This window comes from Leopardus geoffroyi, chromosome D2, assembly GCF_018350155.1.
Source record: "Leopardus geoffroyi isolate Oge1 chromosome D2, O.geoffroyi_Oge1_pat1.0, whole genome shotgun sequence".
NCBI lineage: Eukaryota > Metazoa > Chordata > Mammalia > Carnivora > Felidae > Leopardus > Leopardus geoffroyi.
Window position 1 is genome coordinate 10,074,915 of NC_059334.1, and position 23,184 is coordinate 10,098,098.

The 23,184-nt window shown below is 37.4% G+C and overlaps 1 non-coding gene across 1 annotated transcript; it reads right to left on the reverse strand.

The window, feature by feature from the left end:
- Window positions 1-3,872: 3,872 nt before the first annotated feature.
- On the reverse strand, window positions 3,873-3,957 carry TRNAQ-UUG. Its single transcript has one exon. It is a non-coding gene; the product is annotated as a tRNA-Gln (tRNA).
- Window positions 3,958-23,184: the final 19,227 nt, after the last annotated feature.

The window sequence follows — 23,184 nt, forward strand, 5'->3', positions numbered from 1 at the left end:
TGTCTTTCTTTCTTTCTTTCTTTCTTTCTTTCTTTCTTTCTTTCTTTCTTTCTTTCTTTATGAGAGAGAGATAGAGAGTGCAGGGGAGGGGCAGAGAAAGAGGGAGAGAGAATCCCAAGCAGACTCTGCATGGTCAGTGCAGAATCTGATGAGGGACATGGGGCTCAAACTCACGAGCTGTGAGATCATGACCTAAGCCCAAACCAAGAGTCAGACACTCAACCGACTGAGACACCCAGGCGCTCCAGACAAGGCCTTATTTTATTCACTTCTCAATTTCATGTGACATACATACTTCTCTAGCTGCCATAGTGTGTGTGTACTATTTATGAAGAGCATTGCCTGTGGTACTCATGAAGCATAAAGTTAAATAAGATTCAGAAGCTTGAAAAACACATGCCTGAAGAGAAAAAGCACACAGCTTCTGTGAAATGATCTGAGAGGCATAATGGAAGCAATTCAAATAGAAATTAAAAATACTTGAACTAGGGAGGTTTCGGAAAGTTTCTTAAAGGACATGGAATTTATATGTTACAAAGTTGGCAAAGGTGGCAGTTAGAATTTAGTAAAAGGAGGAGTGCCTGGGTGGCTCAGTCAGTTAAGCGTCCGACTCTTGAATTTGGCTCAGGTCATGAACTCAGGATTTGTGAGTTCGAGCCCCATGTTGGACTCTGAACTGACAACGTGGAGCCTGCTTGGGATTCTCTCTTTCTCCCCCTCTCTCTGCACCTCCTCCTCCTGGCTCTTTTGTGCTCGCACTCTCTGTCTCTGTAGCTCTCTAAATACATAAATAAGCTTAAAAATAATTTAATAAAAGAAAAGGGATAGCGTCATGGAGGTGTTTGAAATAGTTGTAAAATAATGTGAAATTCTATGGGGGGTTGAGGGTATGTTGGCAGAAAGAAGGAGGTTGGGGCCAGTTGGTAGATGGCTTTGAATGCCATGCCAAGGACTTTGTTCTGTATTTTATAGCGAGGAGACTTTCAATAATCCTTGAGCATGGTGGTGACATAATTCTATTGGTCTTTACATCACGGGACTGTTTAGGAGAGCACAGTGAGCCGTATCTATACTTAGGAGACGAGTAGAGGAAGAGCCACCATCAACAGAAAGGTAGTCTGAGAGTTGGAGACATAGATAAGGGGTGCTCCAGGTGTCTGGAGAAGAGATTAAAAAGTTGAGGCTGAACACGGCACTTCCTTGTTATTTCTTTCTGCTCATCTCAGGTGGAAGGAGTCGAGAAATTTTACTATGTATGCCAGCTACCCTGTATCTTTGATAAATGCAAAGTACGTGAAAGGAACTGCTCGCTTCTTTACTCTTTGCTATTCTGCTCTCAAACGTTATTACTGAATCTCATTTATCCGGGGAAGAAAGGAGGCAAAGAGAGCCACTGCAGGGGACCGTCACTCACTGGCAAGAAGGGAATGGGTCTCAAATGCAATGTTTCATCCAGTAGACGGTTTTCTTGTTCAATTAGCCTAAACTCAAACACCAACACTTAACCTCTACCCTCCTGTCAGCTTTTGTACTCAGCTTAGAGTAGGGCTACTTCTTAGGGAATAAAAACAGGGTTTCATAGACACTCACAAATATACTGCTGAAGGCATGATGGAGTGGGTTGACAAACTGGAGATATAGAACTCTCGTATTTAAATAATTATTTACAAGAAAGGAGACTGACCTTCCAAGAATCACGATGAAAAGAAACACACAGTGATTCTAGTTAATGTCATGAAGGCAAAGCCTGGGGAGAGTAATTTGTTTTTCATAGCTGGCAAGGTTGGATCCAGGGCACTGGGAGTTTTGGAAAAATTACATTCATTTTCTTGTAGCAATGCATAGTCAGCGTGGTCCTAGCAAGCTGCTATCACTCACGATTGGAAGGAGCACTCCTAAAGAGACGAGGTGTGGAAGAGTAAATGAATCATGAATGACACAATCAGGAGACTGGGGTTCCAGGGCCGCCTCTGAAACCGGCTTATTATGTGATTTGAGAAGTTGATTTATCTCTGCTGGTCATTTGTTTAAATTGATAAAGTTGAACTGAGGGGGCTTATCTTGAATTTTAAGTTCTCAAAAATTCTATCACTGTCATAGGAAAAAAATAGTGAACTCTTGTGTGTGTTCCTTTATTTTAGAGTTTGTTTTTTTTTTTTTAATTTCCAAAGACTTAATTGCTAAATTTCTGATGGGGAAAAGCTTTTGATGGGGAAAATATTTCTGAAAATATTTCACAGACCATTTTTGTTTCTGAAAGACGCTTCAAGATACTGGATAGTGAGTGAGGGGGGGAGGTGGAGGGAATAATATGAGCAAGTTTGCCAAAGACATTAGTACAGGAATTGTAGGTACTTGGTATGTGTTCAAATTAAATTTTATATCAGCTGGCAAGTGTTTGAATAGTTTAACAGGAAGGATAGTTGCAAATAAAATGGGAACCATGCTTGTGCAGATAATGGACATCAAGCCAAGTCTTTTTTGCTTTTTGGTTTTTTGTTTTGTTTTTCTTTTTGGTGAATTTCCATTTTTTTTTATCACCTGCAATTCACATGCAAATGGAAAGACATTTTACTTTGACAGAAATAGCATCACCATTTTATTTTTACTCTGATTGCCTATTTTTTAATATCTTATCCTATTCATCAACTTTAAAGTAGACAATATTTATGGAATTCCCATTTGTGTGGAAGGTATGCTCTATCAATTACACAGGGGAGAAACCATTTGGCTTTGTACTATTTATAGGAACCATTGTATTCGATTAATATATTTTCAGTATGTTTTTCATGCTTATATATTTTCCCTGTCCCTTTCATTCATTTGCAATGATCCTTAACTTTTCATGAATAAGATCCTGAGTTTTCTCCATACCATCAAGCAGATGACTCAATCTAAAGGAGAATTTTTTCTTTGTTTTTTTTTTACTATATTAGGGTGTCTTAGATCTCTTTCTGAATTGTTGAAAGCCATACTGTTTGAGACCTTTTCTCCAGGATTTGCCAGCCTGTTACAGAAAGTAAACTCCAATTTGAAAAAATATCATAAGCAGTTGAAAACACCTTGCACACAAAAAAAAGATAAACAGTATTTGTTTGCATTTCACATGATGATACTGGGATATCCAGGGGAAGTCCTCCCTGTAGTAACTTACAACGTCAGCCCTGTGATAGTACTGTGGGCATCAGCCCTGTGATAGTACTGTGGGCATCTACTGTGGGCATTTGCAGTGAAAAGATCCAGAAATCTTCTTGTTTTTAGGACCAACTTAATAAAACCAAACCAAAAGCTATTCAACTAGATAATGCATCTCTGAGGAAGTTGGGGTGAGTATATAGAAAACTGATTTTCATACCTCCATAAATAATGTTTCTCTGGCTAGGTTCCTGTTCTCTGTCCCATCATCAGTCCTTCAGGCTTTTTTTTTAAATTGTTTTTCAATGTTTATTTATTTCTGAGAGAGTGAGAGAGCATGAGCAGGGGAGGGGCAGAGAGAGAGGGAGACACAGAATCCAAAGCAGGCTCTAGGTTCTGATCTGTCAGCACAGAACCCCATGCAGGGCTAGAACCCATGAGCAGTGAGATCATGACCTGAGCTGAAGCAGGACGCTTAGGGACGCTTAACCGACTGAGCCACCCAGGTGCCCCAGTCCTTCAGGACTTTGATGTCATGCTTTTAATAATCAGATACTTCTTTCTTTTACTTGGGTTGCTTTCTTTAATTTTTTTTAATGTTTATTTATTTTTGAGAGAGAGAGAGACAGAGCACAAGCGGGGAAGGAGCAGAGACACACACACATACACACACAGAATCGGAAGCAGGCTCCCGGCTCTGAGCTGTCAGCACCAAGCCTGACGTGGGGCTCGAACCAAGCCTGACGTGGGGCTCGAACCCACAAACCTCGAGATCATGACCTGAGCCAAAGTCAGACACTTTACCGACTCAGCCACCCAGACGTCCAGGCATCCTTTCTTTAAAAGCAACTTTTCTTAAAACATAGTAAACATTCCAGTAGTGTACAGGTTAACAAAATTTTCACGAACTGCTCATGTCTTTATAAATAGCATAGAGATAAAGAAACAAAGCACAAACTCTCCTTTCGTCCAGTGACTTTTTCTGCCAACAGCAGCTACTGTCCTGATTTCTAACAGCATTGAATAGTTTTGCCTGTTTTTCTGATATTTTTAGGAATAGAATTATGCACCATGTACTCTTTTTTTTTTTTTTTTTTTGGTCTGGATTCTTTCACTCAACTCTTTCACTCCAATTCATTGCATATAGTTGAAGAGTATTTATTGTCTATGTTTTATAGAAATCCAGTGTCTGATTACACTGCAGGCTACTTTCTCACTCAACTGTTGATGAGCATTTCTGTTTGTGTCTAGTTCTTTTATTTTTACAGTGAGTCTTTACCTGAACGTTTTTGTGTTTGTCTTCTGGTAAATGCAAGTGCCTACCTTTCAGATGTATCCCGAGGGGTGGAATTGCTGGGTCTTAGGCATTGTATGTATTTAGCTTTATTTAGTCACTCTCAGATAGCTTTCCAAAGTGAATATATCAATATACCACCAGTAGTATACAAAGAGTCATACTTTGACTACATTGTCACCTAAAATGGTATGTATTTTCTTCTCCTTTTCCTTCATCTTTTTTCAGACTGTATCTATTCTTAGAGGAATATAATTGTATGGCATAATATTTGCATGTTCCCAATGTCTAAGAGGTTGAGCACACATTATGTTTCTTGGCCATTTGAAGATAGTTGAATGAATTTCCTGAAAAATTTTTTGGAGCAGTATTTAAATTTTATCTTGGCTTCATATCACCTTGTAAAAATTCTTTATATTGTGGGTTTAAGCCCTTTGTCAGATACCATAAATATTTTCTCCAATTTTATTGAGGTGAAAATGTTGCAGAACAAGTTACTCACAATCCAAGGTGTAACTATACATGGACCCTATGGATTGGTTTGGGGAGAATTTCCATTTTTACTATCTTGAATTTCCCTAAACATGCAATATTTTGTATTTTGTAGTATATTGATCTTGCATTTCTCAATAATTTCTCAAATATTTTGATGTTATTATACATGGAATTGTTTTCATTTTCTAATTGTTCATTGCTACTGTATATGAATACTAATTATATTTGTATATTTATCTTGTATTCTGTTAAGTTGCCCAGCTTACATTTTAATTCTAGTAATTATTATTATTTTTTTGGTAATTAAGAACTTCTACCCGTTTGAGCATGTCGCTTCAAGTTAAGAGTTTTACTTTTCCTTCCAAATGTTTATGGAATTTCTTTCTCTTTCTTTTTTTTCTCTTTATTTTCTTACTGCATTGTTTAGGGACTTCATAACAATATTGAATAGAAGTGTTGAAAGCAGATATTCTTGATTTGATCCTGGAATATCTATTGCAGTGATTATGTATTTTTTCTCTTTATTCCATTAACATTTATTCCATTACATTTGATTATTTTAATGGTTATAAAGACTTTAGTTTCTGAAACAAACCTTATGTGGTCATAATCTATTGTTATTTTTATATTGTGGAATTCATTTTACTAAAACTTTGTTAAATATATTTTTTACCTATCTTCATGAGGAATAATTATCTGTAGCTTTCTTTCTACTATATTAAAATTAAAAAAATGTTTTTAATGTTTATTTACTTTGAAGGAGAAAGAGAGAGAGCATGAGGGGGGGAGGAGCAGCAATAGAGAGAGACACGGAATCCGAAATGGGCTCCAGGCTCTGAGCTGTCAACACAGAGCCCAGTGTGGGGCTTGAACTCACTAGCTGTGAGATCATGACTTGAGCCGAAGTCAGCCACTTAACTGACTGAGCCACCCATTGACCCCCCCCCCATTTTTTTTAATGTTTATTTTTGAGGGGTGGAGGGGCAGAGACAGAGAGGGAGACATAGAATCGAAAGCAGGCTCCAGACACTGAACTGTCAGCACAGAGTCTGACTCTGGGCTGGAACTCATGGACCGTGAGATCATGACCTGAGCCGAAGTCATATGCTTAACCGACTGAGCCACCCAGGAGCCCCTCTTCTTTCTATCTTTGATTGGTTTGGTATCATGGTAATAATGGCCTCCTAAAATGAGATGTGAACCATTCCTTCTTCTATTTTCTGAAAGTTTCTGCTAAAATAGTAATAATTCTGCCTAAAATATTTGGGAGAACACAACAATATAGCCATAACCAAATTTTCATTGAGGAAGGTATAATATTTTGGATTGCATATTTTTGTATTGATAGAAACCTTTATAGGTTTTCTGTTTTTTAAAAATTTTTTAAATTTACATCCAAGTTAGTTAGCATATAGTGCAACAATGATTTCAGGAGTAGATTCCTTAATGCCCTTTACCCATTTAGCCCATCGCCCTTCCCACAACCTCTCCAGTAACCCTCTGTTTGTTCTCCATATTTAAAAGTCTCTTATGTTTTGTCCCCCTCCCTGTTTTTATATTAGTTTTTCTTCTCTTCCTGTGTGTTCATCTGTTTTGTATCTAAAGTCCTGATATGAGTGAAGTCATGTATTTGTCTTTCTCTCACTGACTAATTTCAATTAGCATAATACCCTTCTAGTTACATCCACGTAGTTGAAAATGGCAAGATTTCATTCCTTTTGATTCCATTGTGTATATATACCACATATTTTTTATCCATTCATCCATTGATGGACTTTTGGGCTCTTTCCATACTTTGGCTATTGTTGATATTGCTGCTATAAACATTGGGGTGCGTGTGTCCCTTCGAAACAGCATTCCTGTATCCCTTGGATAAATATCTAAGTAGTGCAATTGCTGATTCCTAGGATAGTTCTATTTTTAGCTTTTTGAGGAACCTCCATACTGTTTTCCAGAGTGTCTGCACCAGTTTGTATTTCCACCAACAATGCAAAAGAGATCCTCTTTCTCCGCATCCTCACCAACATCTGTTGTTGCCTGAGTTGTTAGTGTTAGCCATTCTGATAGATGTCAGGTGGTATCTCACTGTGGTTTTAATTTGTATTTCCCTGATGATGAGTGATGTTGAGCATTTTTTCATGTGTCGATTGGCCATCTGGATGTCTTCTTTGGAGAAGTTTGTATCTTTTGTGTCTATTTATGTCTTTTGTCCATTTCTTCACTGGATGATTATTATTATTATTATTATTATTATTATTATTATTATTTGGGTGTTGAGTTTGATAAGTTCTTGATAGATTTTGGAAACTAACCCTTTATCTGATCTGTCATTTGCAAATAAATTCTCCCATTCTGTCAGTTGCCTTTTAGTTTTGCTGATTGTTTCCTTCGCTGTACAGAAACTTTTTATTTTGATGAGGCCCCATTAGTTCATTTTTGCTTTTGTTTCCCTTGCCTCTGGAGACGTGTTAAGTAAGAAGTTGCTGCGGCCAAGATCAAAAAGGTTTTTGCCTGCTTTTTCCTCAAGGATTTTGATGGCTTCCTGTCTTATGTTTAGGTCTTTCATCGATTTTGAGTTTATTTTTGTGTAGGGTATAAGAAAGTGGTCCAGGTTCATTTTTTGCCTGTCACTGTTCAGTTTTCCCAGCACCACTTGCTGAAGAGACTGTGTTTATTCCATTAGATATTCTTTCCTGCTTTGTCAAAGATTAGTTGGCCATACGTTTGTGGGCCCATTTCTGGGTTCTCTGTTCTGTTCCATTGATCTGAGTGTTCTTGTGCCAGTACCATACTGTCTTGATGATTACAGCTTTGTCATACATATTGAAGTCTGGGATTGTGATGCCCCCTGATTTGTTTTTCTTTTTCAAGATCGCTTTGGCTATTTGGTGTCTTTTCTGGTCCCATATAAATTTTAGGATTGTTTGTTTTAGCTCTGTGAAGAATCCTGTTGTCATTTTCATAGGAATTGCATTGAATATGTAGATTTCTTTGGGTAGTATCAACATTTTAACAATATTTGTTCTTCCTATCCAGGAGCATGGAATATTTTTCCATTTTTCTGTGTCTCCTTCAATTTCTTTCATAAGCTTTCTATAATTTTCAGTGTATAGATTTTTTACCTCTTTAGTTGTATTTATTCCTAGGTATTTTATGGTTTTTGGTGCAATTATAAATGGGATAGATTCCTTGATTTCTCTTTCTGTTGCTTCATTACTGGTGTATAGGAATGCAACTGATTTCTGTTCATTGATTTTATATTCTGCAACTTTGCCGAACTCATGGATCAGTTCTAGCTGTTTTTTTCGTGGAATCTTTTGGGTTTTCCACATAGAGTATCGTGTCATCTGCGAAAAGTGAAAGTTTGACCTACTCATGGCCAATTTGGATGCCTTTTATTTCTTTGGGTTGTCTGATTGCTGAGGCTAAGACTTCTAATACTATGTTGAATAACAGTGGTGAGAGCGGACATCCCTGTCTTGTTCATGACCTTAGGGGGAAAGCCATCTGGCCTTGGACTATTGTTTTTTGGGAGATTTTTGATTGCTAATTCAATTTCCTTACTGGTTATGGGTCTGTTCACATTTTCTGTTTCTTCCATTTTCAGTTTTGGTAGTTTACGTATTTCTACGAATTTGTCCATTTCTTCCAGATTGACCATTTTATTGGTGTATAATTGCTCATAATATTCTCTTATTATTGTTTTTATTTCTGCTCTGTTGGTTGTGATCTCTCCTCTTTCATTCTTGAGTTAATTTATTTGGGTCCTTAAGTTTTTCTTTTTCATCCAACTGGCTAGAGGTTTATCAATTTTGTTAATTCTTTCAAAGAACCAGCTTCTGGTTTCATTGATCTGTTCTAATTTTTTTTTCATTTCAGTAGCATTGATTTCTTCTCTAATCTTTGTTATTTCCTGTCTTCTTCTGGTTTTGGGTTTTATTTGATCTTCTTTTTCCAGCTCATTAAGGCATAAGGTTAGGTTATATATCTGAGACCTTTCTTCCTCTTTTAGGAGGTCTGGATTGCTATATACTCTCCTCTTATGACCGCCTTTGCTGCATCCCAGAGGTTTAGGGTTGTGGTGTTATCATTTTCATCAGCTTCCAAGTACTTTTTACATTTCCTCTTTAACTTCTTGGTTAGTCCATTTATTCTTTAGTAGGATGGTCTTTAGTCTCCAAGTATTTGTTAGCTTTCCAATTTTTTATTGTGGTTGATCTCAAGTTTCATAACGTTGTGGTGTGAAAATATGCACAGTATGATCTTGATCTTTTTGTACTTGTTGAGGGCTGATTTGTGTCCCAGCATGTGGTCCATTTTGGAGAATGTTACATGTACACTGGAGAAGAATGTATATTCCACTGCTTTGGGATGCAATGTTCTGTATATATCTGTTAAATCCATCTGGTCCAGTGTGTCATTCAAAGCCATTGTTTCCTTGTTTATTTTCTGATTAGATGATCTGTCCATTGTTATAAGTGAGGTATTGAAGTCCCCTACTATTATGGTATTTTTATCAATGAGTTTCTTTATGTTTATGATTAATTGATTTATATATTTGGGTGCTCTCACATTTGGAGCATAAATGTTTACAATTGTTAGGTCTTCTTGGTGGTTGGCCCCTTTAATTATGATATAATACCCTTCTTCACCTTTTGTTACAACCTTTATTTTAAAGTCTAGGTTATCTGATATAAGTATGGCTACTTTGGCTTTCTTTTTTTTTTTTTTTTAAACCTTTCAATGTTTATTTATTTTTGGGACAGAGAGAGACAGAGCATGAACGGGGGAGGGGCAGAGAGAGAGGGAGACACAGAATCGGAAACAGGCTCCAGGCTCTGAGCCATCAGCCCAGAGCCCGACGCGGGGCTCGAACTCACGGACCGCGAGATTGTGACCTGGCTGAAGTCGGACGCTTAACCGACTGCGCCACCCAGGCGCCCCTACTTTGGCTTTCTTTTGTTGACCGTTAGGATGATAGATGATTCTCCATCCCCTTACTTTCAATCTGAAGGTGTCTTTAGGTCTCAAGTGGGTCTCTTGTAAACAGCATATAGATGGATCTTGTTTTCTTATCCATTCTGTTACCCTATGTCTTTTGATTGAAGCATTGAGTCCATTGTCTTTTAGAGTGAGTACTGAAATATGAATTTATTTCCATTTTGTTGCTTGTAGATTTGGAGCTTCTGGTGGTGTTCTCTGGTCCTTTCTATTCATTGTTGCTTTTGGTCTTTTTATTTTTCGTTTTGTCTTCTCTCCCCTCATAGAGTCCCCCTTAAAATTTCTTGCAGGGCTGGTTTAGTGGTCACAAACTCCTTTAATTTTTGTTTGTCTGGGAAACTTTTTATCTCTCCTGTTTTGAATGACAGCCTTGCAGGATAAAGAATTCTTGGATGCATATTTTTTCCAATTCAGCAGATTGAATATATCCTGCCACTCCTTTCTGGCTTGCTCAGTTTCTGTGGATAGGTCTGATGCAAACCTGATCTGTCTTCCCTTGTAGGTTAAGGACTTTTTTTCCCTTGCTGCCTTCATGATTCTTTCCTTACCTGAGTATTTTGTGAATTTGACTATGAGATGCCTTGTTGAACGTCGGTTTTTGTTGAATCTAATGGGAGTCCTCTGTGCTTCCTGGATTTTGATGTCTGTGTCTTTCCCCACATTAGGAAAGTTTTCCGCTATGACTTGCTCACATAACCTTTCTACTCCTTTTTCTCTACCTTCATCTTCTGGGACCCTTATGATTCTGATATTGTTCCTTTTTAATGAGTCACTGATTTCTGTAATTCTTAAATCTTACTCTTTTGCCTTAGTCTCCCTCTTTTTTTCTGCTTCATTACTCTTCATAAGCTTGTCCTCTATATTGCTGATTTGCTGCTCTGCCTCATCCATCCTTGCAGCCATGGCCACCATTAGAGATTGCAGCTTGGTTATAGTATTTTTTATTTCATCCTGACTAGCTTTTACTTCTTTTATTTCTGCAGGAAGGGATTCTACTCTATTTTCTTTAAATTTTTTACTGTTTATCTATTTTTGAAGAGACAGAACATGAGTAGGGGAGGGGAAGATAGAGAGGGAGACACAGAATCTGAAGCATGCTCCAGGCTCTGAGCTGTCAGCACAGAGCCTGATGTGGGGCTCAAACCATGAGATCATGACCTGAGACAAAGTTGGACGCTCAATTGTCTGAGCCATCCAGGCACTCTGATTCTAATTTATTTTCAACCCCTGGTAGTATTGTTATTATCGTGATTCTAAATTCTGGTTCAGACATCTTGCTTGTATCTGTGTTGATTAAGTCCCTGTCTGTCGTTTTTCCTGCTCTTTGTTTTGGGGTGAATTCCTTCGTTTCATCATTTTGAAGGGAGAAAAGGAATCAATGAGGTAAAAAAAATAAAATTAAAAAGTTAAAAACAACACACACACAAAATCAAATAAACTATGTGAAATCCTAGGTGTTTTGGTTTGGTTGTTGAAAGGAGCTTGATAGATTAGAGAAAAAAAGGAAAGGGACTCACTTCTAAGGGACTGCAGCTTTGACCCACTCAGACCTTCTGGGGGAGGGTTTCACCAAGCAATGGCTGGGTGCCAGCTGCACCTAGGAATGTTTGCGGGACCTTGCTGCTGCTGATGTGCAGAGACTATGGCTGGGTGCTAGACCACTCCAGAAAAAGTTCACATGATCATGTAGCAGCAGCATTTCAGGGATTAGGGAAAATCATAACACACATCTGGCACCAGGCTTCACCCTTAATATCCTTGTTCCAGTACCAGGGAATGTGGTTGTTCTTTGGGGTCCGTTGGGACCTTGGCCTGTGGGGTGGCTGCACAGCCTTTACCTAATGTCCTCCCAGCAGGGGAACTGCCTCTCCTCTTGTGGCCCAAGGACCCCCGGACCTCACTGTCTGCTCCTGGGAATTTGCCCTTCCCATCAGAGCACCGCCAGGTATCAGGCTGCAGCATTTCAGACTCTGCACTCCCCCTGTTTATAAAGTCTTAATGGAATTTTAAACCCTCTCCTTTCTCCTTTTTTTGTTCAGTCCCTACGGCTGTTTCCACTTTTCCACTTTGTCTCCAGTGCTTTTCCCATACTCTCCCCCATCTCTGTCCTCTCTCCGCTAGCAAAAAGAGCTCCCTGCTTTCCGTGGCTTCTCTTTCCCCTAGTTCACCTCTCCATGCCATGTACCTGCTGAGTTCTGTGGTTCACGTTGTGAAGATTGTTGTGTTTAATCCTCCGATCAGTTTTTTAGGTGTGCAGGAGGTTTTAGTGTAGATCTGGCTGTATTTCATGGACGTGAGACACCAAAAAAATTTCCATGCTGCTCCACCATCTTGGCCCCTCCCCCTCCCAAATGAGTTTTGAGTCTCTTTGGTTTTCCCCCAAATTTGTCTTCTTTGTGGCTTGATGGAAGCTAGGTTTTCTCTCTTTTAAATTCAATTTTGATAAGTTTTTCCTTTTGAGGAATGTGTCCATTGTATCTATATTGTCAAATTTATTGGGTTATATTTTAATAATACTCTGAGTAATACTATACCAGTTCATACAAAACATAGGAAACCTTGTAATTGTATATTGCCATGACTATCCCCTATTTTTCGTGTTTTAATTGTTATATGTATTATATCCACATTGATTATAAACAATACAAGAAAATGTTATATTTTTTTCTTGATCAGTTATATGATTTATACAGAACTGAAGAAGAATAAATTTTTTTTCTTTTTTTGTTTACTTTGCCATTTCCCATTTTTAGTATGCTTTGGCTTATTCTATGCATCTGAGTTTCTGTCTGCTATAATTTCCATTCATTCTAAAGAACTTCTATTTTTAATGTTTGTTTATTTTTGAGAGAGAGAGAGAGAAAGAGAGAGAGGAAGACAGCATGAGAGAGGGAGGGGCAGAGAAAGAGGCAGACACGGAACCCAAAGCAAGCTTTGTGCTGCTATTGCAAAGCCTGACTTAAGGATTGATGTGGGGCTTGATGTGGGGCTCGAACCCACAAACTTAGAGATCATAACCGAAGCTGAAGTCAATGCTCAACTGACTGAGCCACCCAGGCACCCATCTTGAAGAACTTCTTTTATCATCTCATATGAAACAGATCTGCTGGCAAAGAATTTTGTCAGGTTTCTTTTATCTGAAAAAATTGTTTATTTTGCCTTAATTTTTGAAGAATATTTTCATTAAAATATAGAATTCTGGGTAGATTTCTTTTAGCATTAAAAATTAATTAATTAATTAATTTTAAGGAGGGTCCATGCCCAATGTGGGGCTTGAACTCATGACTCTGAGAGTTGTACACTCTACTGACTGAGCCAGCCAGGTGCCCCTCTTTTATTGTTTTTTCTTAAACCATTAAAAATAAACTAATGCTTATTTAATTTTGAGAGAAAGACAAAGTGCAAGAGGGGGAGGGGCGGAGAGAGAATGAGACACAGAATCTGAAGCAGGCTTCACGCTCTGAGCTCTCAGCCCAGAGCCTGACGTGGGGATCGAACTCATGAACCATGAGATCATAACCTGAGTTGAAGTTGAATGCTCTACTAACGAAGCCACTCAGGCACCACCCCCCCTTTTAGTATTTTATAGTTGTTCTACTCTAACCTAATATCCATGGCTTCTTATGAAGAATAAGCCACTAATTTGCTCATGGTTCCTGTTTGTAGTGTTATGTTTTTCCCTTGCTGCTTTCAAGATTTGCCCTTTATTTTGGCTTTCAGTAGTTGAATAATGAGAAAATCTGAGAAACCAACCAGGTCCAGGCACTTTAGATGGGACACAGTGGAAAAGATTGCAAAGAGGACTAGCGAAAACCATTGTCTTTGTATAGCTGCTTCCCCTGTAGGCACAAGTCCAAGGGTCTGGTGGAGAACCTGGGACTGTTCTTGGTCAATAGGTATAGAAGGTGGAAGGTCAAAATGTACTTGGAACAGAGAAGAGGGAATGAACTGAGGCCTGCTGGACACCTTTGCTTTTGTTTGTCACCCTATCTGACCCATTATGATTTCTTTTTTTTTTTAATGCTTATTTATTTTATTTTTGAGGGAAAGAGAGCAAACATGAGCAGGGGAGGGGCAGAGAGAGAGGGAGACAGAGAATGCCAAGCAGACTCCACATTGTCAGTGCAGAGCCCGACATGGGGCTCGATCTAACAAACCCGTGAGATCATGACCTGGGCAGAGGTCAAGAGTCAGATGCTTAATTGACTGAGCCACCCAGATGACTCCTGACCCACTGTGATTTCCTAAGAGCAATGACTTGTATTCTCCAACTTTCACTCAGGATTAATTAGAAGCAATTCAGGTGTTTAAGCACTCATGAGGGCATTGTTTCATAGGTATTACTCTGGCTTCATTGTGGAGAATGGCTTGGAAGAGAGCAGCCATTCTACAGCACAACTGTACAAGCAAAAGAGATTAAGAGCTAAGACAAGGAATGTGACTGTGTAGGTGGCATGAGGAACATGTCAATGAGGCACATGCTAGAGCTAGGTCCAATCTAGCAGTAGATTGGATGTGAAAAGAGGGGGTATGTGTCAAAGTTGATTCAAGAATAAATGAGTAGGTGGTGTAGGATGGGAGTAGTGAAGACAGAGCTGGTCGGGAAACAAAGTGAAGAGGGAACTGACTTGAGGGCAGAAAGCCTTAGGTCTCTGGTGTCACATCCACATCGAAATGTGCACCAAGCTGTTGGATATATGCTCCAGCATCTCCGGGCACTGAGCAGAGATGAGAATCTTGATCTGAGAGCCAACAGCAAGCTGACCACGGTTGAAATCACTGTATATATATATATATATATATATATATATATATATATATATATATATATATATGATATCCTAGAAGAGTGGCAACCCAGCACTAGGATAGAAGAGATGGCATTGGGAGAAGAGTCCATTACTGGGCCTGAAAAGATGGTTATCTGTCACACACAGCATATATATATTGTCATGATGGTAACAGTTTGGAAATCATACCCTGACTGTTTCTTAATGTGTTAAAAGACAGATGTGATGCAATACAGAGGTTCTTCTTTCTCTGGGTTTATGTTGTCCATTCCATTTTTTATTTCACTTCAATACAAATTACGTAAAGCATCTTACCAATAACCTATATCATGCATGTTTCACGAGTCTATATGATTGTCATCTCAACACAGATGACCTGTCAGCATTTCACTCTGGGTGTTCTAATTACATGTTTTCTACTTATGATGCAAATTGTACTCTACAGCTTTTCCCCAACTGCAATCTTAGTTTAAATTGCTACCATTTTTTTTTTCTTTTCCAGTGGAAAGGAGAGACTGCATTAAAAAAAAAAAGTACAAATGACTAGCATTCTTGACTTCTACATTATGGTAACTTGGGTGGTAAACAGTGTTACCACCATGTCTCATTAGATACTTACTAAATATAATAATATTATTTGAACACTTAAAGATTAAATTCTATAAATTTCTATTTCATTGAAACAAAGGTGATAGTGACCGTCCCTTAGGTAGTTGCTTAAGATTTTAATTTGTATCTTGTGTATTGTCATTATAGCTCAAACTTTAAATGTAAGAAATGATCAGGATTCACTAAATTAAATATCAATGGTCTGTCTCCCTGAAGAATTTTCCTTCAGAGAATTTCATTATGCTGTGATGTTGATGCTCTATCTCTCCCCTTTTCAAAAATTATCCTATTATGAAACAAAAGGTTTGAAGTACAATCATCCAGTGACTTTGTCTGCCTCTGTAGCATAGTTGTGTAAAAAATAACATTCAGAGAAGCAGGTTAATTCAGATACTATGTGGAATGATTACCTTGAAGTAGTGCCTTGTCACTGGCAAAATCATTAAGGATACAACTGTGAACATAAAACTTGTTACATTAAAATACAAAATGCTATTGTCATCAATATTTGTGTAAGATAAAAGTCTTTATCAACAGTAGTCTCTTGTAGGTAGTCAGGTGGTTGTCTTTACGTTCTCATGAAGGAAACAACCTATTGATGCTCTTTATCTTATTTTGTTGTGCAAACCCATGAATTAGAAGAAGTAGAAGGAAGTGCTTTTTTAGAAGAAACAGGGAAGAAAGTGCTTTTGTTTGACATCTTTTGCTCTTTTTTCCCCCTCATGTTGCTTTCCTTAAAAAATTGTGTATGCTAACTGGCTTTAACCTTTGTTGAGCATCTGGATTTGTCATTTTTGTGATGATTTCCTCATGTGGGACCTTCTCAGCGTCCATTTGAAAACGCATTCTTATGTTTCAGATTGATTATTACTATTGTTTTTAAAATTTTTTTTTTCAACCTTTATTTATTTTTGGGACAGAGAGAGACAGAGCATGAACGGGGGAGGGGCAGAGAGAGAGGGAGACACAGAATCGGAAACAGGCTCCAGGCTCTGAGCCATCAGCCCAGAGCCCGACGCGGGGCTCGAACTCACGGACCGCGAGATCGTGACCTGGCTGAAGTCGGACGCTTAACCGACTGTGCCACCCAGGCGCCCCATGATTATTACTATTGTTTTTAATGTGTCAACACACAAATCCTATTAATAGGGCATCTCCCAGAATAAATTAGTTGATATGGGGTATGATAAGCTAATGTCAGGGGTCACAAATTAGCCAGGAAGGAGCCTGGCTAATTTCACATTCTTTCCAGAGAAGTGTTTCTTTGGTCTGCATAATCCATGCATGGACATTTTTATTGAAATGGTTATTTGTGCTAATTTAAATCCAGTTCTCAATCATAGTCATAAAAACTCATAAATAAAAGAAGGAATTGAAAACACCTATCCACACAAATGCTGATGTTGGAGTGAGAACTTGATATGCTTTATATTTTATGGCTAATTGTAATTTTGCACAAACATTTAAAATAATACAGAGATAGTCCTGTCTTAACATAATGTTTCCTATTAAGAAATTGGCTAAAGCAATATTATGTAGGGAGGGGGTTACTTCTGTTTTATCCTGACATCCAAATACAGTTGCTTCTCCTCGGAGTGTTGGATGTTGTTTGTGTTCTCATCAGACTGACCAGTACTGTCTTTTCTTAGTAAAAATAGCATTATTTACTGGCTATAGAGATGTCTCATGTTGCACACGTCATTACTCAAACTTACAGTTTTTCAATGTTGCTTCCTCTTGAATTACGTTATTTCACAGTCATGGCATTTGTCAAATCTTGGATGCTATCTGTCCACTGCCTGAAGGTGTTTTCTCTTGTGCGCCTCCCCACTCTGGTCTTTCTTTTCCTCCACAACATGCCTCCTGCTGCTGTCGTGGTCTATGGTCTGATCCTGGCAGTGGGTGAAATTTAAATTAGTAGGAAAAGTAGGAAAAGTAAACTAGTAGGAAAACTAAACTGAAAGCTGATTTAAAGCTGAAAAGGACCCCCCCACTGAGAGCACTGATTCTGTGGCAATTTAGATACCCTTCTGGCTATAGCCATTTGGTTTCACTCTTGTCTGGAATTATATAGAATTCAGTTATTGTGTTTGAGGTAGGGTTAAACTAGCCTTCTAATATATTAGTAATTTCATTTAAATGTCAGATAATACTTCCATTAAATGGAATTTATTTAATTGCAAAATAAAAACAATCTTCAAACTTAGACAAATATCACTTAACACATAGTAGGTCTGAAAGGAAGTATTACAGATTGCAGTTGGATTTTGCTGATTTGGTTTATTTGCTTGAGATACACACACACACACACACACACACACATATGTGTGGATATATATGTGTGGATATAAATGTATACATATATATTAATAATGTATCTCTCTCTATATTAATATTAAGACTATCATATGTGGGCTGCTATCTATATGCTTGTGCTGGGTAACTCAGATATTTGGGCTGGACCTGATAAGTAAAGAGCAGGATGTAAGCCACAGTTTCTCGGTGAGGCCGGCAGCCTGCAGAAGTCATATAGGAGCAAAATCTCAGTGTTGGTAGAAAAAGCCACACCTGTTATTTCACTGGGTTCAGATCTGACGAATCAGGGTAGTCGGCTGAGGCTGTGGGTGAATGAAAGGCAGGGTCCCATTTGGTCCCAAAGAAGGAAGGCATGGAACTTAAGATAGCTGTCAGTTGCTGCTTTCAACTGTGTAGCTGAAGGTTGCCCCATATCAGTGCCAACAGACCTGGTTTGAAAAGAGGACTGTTTGGTGTTGCTATTTCTTACCATATTCCAATTTTCTAGATTTCTCATGAGGTGCTCCCTAGATTCTCCCTCAGTGAGTGATGGAGCAGGGTTCCCTTAGTGTCACAGGCTAGGAGTCTGGAGTTCTCTCTTGTCCAGCAAGAGAGCAGATGCAGAATTGAATATGAGAGAGGCTAATATCCAGGAGGAAACTAGAGCCCCAAACACAGATCTCATCTCGTCTTTGTATTTATTGAGCGCTCAAGATCCTACGTGGTGAATGTGAAGAAAACAAGATCTTACACACGTGGTGAATGTGGAGAAAGCAGTCAGATAGTAATCGATAACTTGTATGTGTAAGAAGCAAAGGGTCTGGGGGGCAAGTGGAGTTTGTGATCAAAGTACAATAGTATATTGGCACCAGATGGAAAGTAATTTCCTGCAGGTGATATAACAACTTACTCATGATCCCATTACAGTATCTCGCTAGCTAACCTCGGGTGCTTCCGCCCCATGATGGTGGATTTCCACCCTAAGCTTTTTGTTAAACCATTTGTGTAAGTAGAACCTATTCCCTGACACCTTACTGCATGTTATTTCCTTTGTGGTTAAGGCACACATCATATACTCCTGGACATGGATTCTGCATGGACAGTTGTGTAGAAATGCATACAAACTCTTTTTGAGTAATCAACTAATCGGCTATCTTTCTCACTGAATATTACAACACATTACAGTTAACTATCGTTATAGACTGTGGTATCAGGCCAACAAGTTCAAATGGCGTTTCTTCCACACACTGCTGTATAACTATGGCAAATAAATTGTTTGAGTCTTAAGATTATTTTCTTGGGGAAAATTTTCCATACTCCCTAAGGCAGATCAGGTCATCTTTATACCTGCTTTTGTCATATCTTCTAGCCAGGAGACTGTACCAATGTTCTTCACCAAAAGACCCTTGGAAGTTAGCACCATGCCCAGTACATGAGACTTTTTGGGTAACTGACTTAGTGAGAGTTGGAATAAATGATGCCTATTTCCTTATCTTTGAATTGGAGAGAATATAATGCTTAACTACAAGATTGTTCTGAGAGTTAAGTGACAGAATATGTTAACACTTCCTGGTTCTTAGTAGATGTTCAGTATGTGCTAATTAACTTCCTTTCTCTGAGCAAACTGTACACATAGGAGGAGAACTTACTTTTACTGAATTTATAAGGTATTTTTAAAATATAGTTATTTATTTTACAGAAGTGTTTCAGTAATGTGCTTTTGAAAAAGTGCTCTAATGAATCCCTGACTCTGACTTCTACCTGTCTGGATTTGACAATAACCCTGGCCTGAATCTAACAGCAAAATATTTTTTTTCCCACTAATGCTGCATTCACTAACCTAGTTTAGGAGTGTTCACAGGAAAAGGTATATTGTCTTCATAGGAGAATGTATTACTTATCTCTTAGCTTCTGTCAACCTGATATATTATTCTGTCTCCCCGGGCAGACTATCCTTCAGTACAGAGCATGGTTCAAGTTCTTGTGCAGTCACCATCCATTACAGGACAACACTCTTTTCCTCTCTCATTTAAACTCAGTGCACAGAGTTTAATCCATAACACAATTCTTCATTTCAACAGAAAAACATTAGCATTTTATAGAAACAGTTGTGTCATATAGGAGAAACCCTACCAAAGGAATGGAAGTATAAGCAGTATTTTTAACACCGAAGAAATGCAAAGTTGGCGAATTGGGCCCAGGAACTCAGTACTATGTCTCTGTCTGTGGGATTGAACCCCACACTATAGAATTATTTGAAGGGTTTTAGCATGACTCACACATGGAATTGTTTCTAAATCATCCTACATTTAAAAAATTGTCTATTTGTGTGGTGGGGCATGTGAATCTTTTTTTCCTATGAACTTTGACTTTGTAAATGTCAAGAATCTTATCTTGCCTTTTTCAGAAACTGAACTGCAATAATTTCACTACCTATTCATGACCTACACTTTCCTTTAAGTTATGGAATCTTTTTTTTAGACTTAGTGTTGAAGAATGCCCGTTTTTCAAATATTTAAAAAATATCTTACATGATTCTCTGTTAACAGTATTCATAATTTTTATACATCACTATTTCCTTTTATTCTATGAAAAATTTTTTAAGTTTATTTATTTATTTTGAGAGAGAGAGAGAGTGCTTGAGCAGGGTAGGGGCAGAGAGAGAGGGAGAGAGAGAGAGAATATCAAACAGGCTCCTCACTGTCAGCACAGAGCCTGATGCTGGGCTCGAACTCACAAAAGATGAACGGAAATCAAGAGTCAGAAGCTCGACCTACTGAGCCTCCCAGGTGCCCCATCACTATTCCCTTATAAGCTTTGTCTCTGTGGATAGAAAGGTTTCTGTATCATAGTCTTTTTGTTACTGTTACTGTTTTTAGTGCTACAAAAACCCCAATACTTTATGATTATAGGCTCCTTCTTTGCATGTCTTCTGGCTACGTTAAAATTTTGTGACTGTTTGGCAGTAGGTGTGGCATATGGTATTCCATTTCCAAACATCAAGTGTGTTATGAATTGTTTTTCTGTCTTTCCTTGTAAGAGCATTCTGAATGGTGGTAAATTTATTTCCAATAGAAAATTTTGTATTGTGATCAAATTGGTCTTAGGAAATTTTGAGTTTAGGACTATACTTCAGGAAGTACTTTTCAGATGCATTTGTCCTTAAGGTAATTTCTTCTTTGTACCTTAGTATTTAGACAAATTCATTTGCTGTTTACTGCTGAAGATTCTTCCAGACCAAGTGCCACTTTACAGATCCTGTTAATGTTTAGGTAGGACATGAATCTGGTCATACTCTAAGGTATTTAATTTTTCCTCAGTGAAAGGCCATTTGCTTTTGTTTTGTTTTATACTTTTACTATTAAAAATTGGTTTCATAACTGTGCTCAAGAAACAAATAAGAAGGAGGTTGTTGTATTGGTTTTGATGCAGGCTTACTCAGAGTATAAAGGAATATCAATTTGTTAGTATACAGAAAACAAGTATACTTAAAGTTACTTGTTACACACAGTTAAAAGTTACACACAGATAAAAACATAAAATGAAGATATATATGTTATATATATTATGTGTATGTGTTATATATTTTATGTATATGTGTTATATATATTATGTATATGTTTTATATATTATATGTTATATAATATATATTACATATGATATATATTACATATGATATATATTATATATGTTATATATATTATGTATATGTTTTATATATTATATATGTTATATAATATATATTACATATGATATATATTACATATGGTATATATTATATATGTTATATATATATACACATACACACACATATATGTTTGCATTTTATATACACATACTGACATTATTGCTAGATAGAAAATATAATTTCCCTTGTTATTTTGATGCCAATTTTATGTCTGCATTCTTAGAAATTTAAATTCATTTGATGATAAACTGTAGATTATATTGAATTAAGAAACATTATAAGAGCCATTTATTTTGTCTGATATGTCAGATTTTAAAATGTTCTCATTTTATTAATTACTATTTTTCTTAAAGTTTCTTGAAAACTGATTTCTGAATAACATTCAATATAATACAGTAAAATAATGTAGTCTTTTGCTATACTTTCTTCAAAAGACATTAGAAACTGCCTTTTCCCAGTGAATTATTAATTGGAATTTGAAGAGGCAATTAAGAACATTTTCTAAATCTTAAAAGTTTAGTAATTTTTTCATTGATCTCTTGTAACCAAGTGAATACACATATCTTTGTGATGATTAAACCTTGTCTTCTCATTGTTTTTACTCTGAGATTGACAATCCTATTCACAAGTACTTATACAGTAATTAAAATAAAGCCAACAATGGTATTTCAACTCAATTAAAAACTCTAAAAACACACTTACAAGTTTTATTTAATTTTGTTATGCCAGATTCCATTGACTTTCATTTTCTCTCCTTTTTTTTTTTTTTTTTTTTTGTTAAGCTATGATTCATCTCTCTATGTTCAGTTTGACTGTCATCTCCTCAGAGGACCCTTCTTAGACCCCAGACTCATCTTTTATAAGCTATGATTATGCACCATATTCTTCTTTCCCACTTGATGCATTTGATTATTTACTTATTTGTTCTATTTTTTTTCTTGGCATAGATTGTAAGTTCTATGAAAAGGAGACCCCTTGTGTTCTTTTCACCATTTTACCCTCAACTCCGTGATGGTGCCTTGCACATAGTACATGGTAAATTACTGCTGGGGAAGATCCGTGGGCCAAAAAGAATCACTTATTGACCTCCATACTGAATGTGGTAGAACACCTATCTTGGAATTTCAATTCCATGATCTCACCATTGGGAACATTGCTTTGTTATCAATAGCCAGAAACCAGTCAGCATATACTAACCAGTAAAGAAGATCTCCTGAGAGAGTTGACCATCTTTCGATTCTGAATGGATTCTTGCAGAAATCTGAGAGGATTTAACTAGCACATATAACCACAGGAATGTATTTCTCAAAAATGGCATTGATGTTTCAAGAAATTTAAATAAACGACGATGATATTTTGTAACTTTTAATATATAAGTAAGCAAACCAATGAAAGACTGTTTAAAAAAATAATAACCCATTGATGAAAAGGCTTCAAAAAAAAAAAAAAGATACAACTCTGGTTAGATCCTTGGGTATAATTTTGAACTGTGAGGTGGTCCAGGTGAACTCTGTGTGAAAAGTATTGAATGGAAGCAAAACTAGTCAGATTCATTTTGCCTAAGTCAGACGGGATTAAATAATCAGAGAGAGAGAGAGGAGACAGAGTGAGTTTCTTTGTTGGTTTTAGTTTTAGTAAGCCTGGTGGACTTCATGTTTAAGCTCAGTGGTGTTAAAACTGGAAAGAACATAACTCCCAGTCTTATGACAAGGAAAATGCTGGATAAATCACACATTAATGCCTTTTCTCGAACCCTTCGGAGAACAGGGATTGCAGAGCAAGCAGTCTGAAGAGACTGGTGCCTAAGGAGAGACACAGGACCCTAGCATTTGTGCATGCATGGGGCGGACATTTGTAAACCATCGAATCTGCTAAAA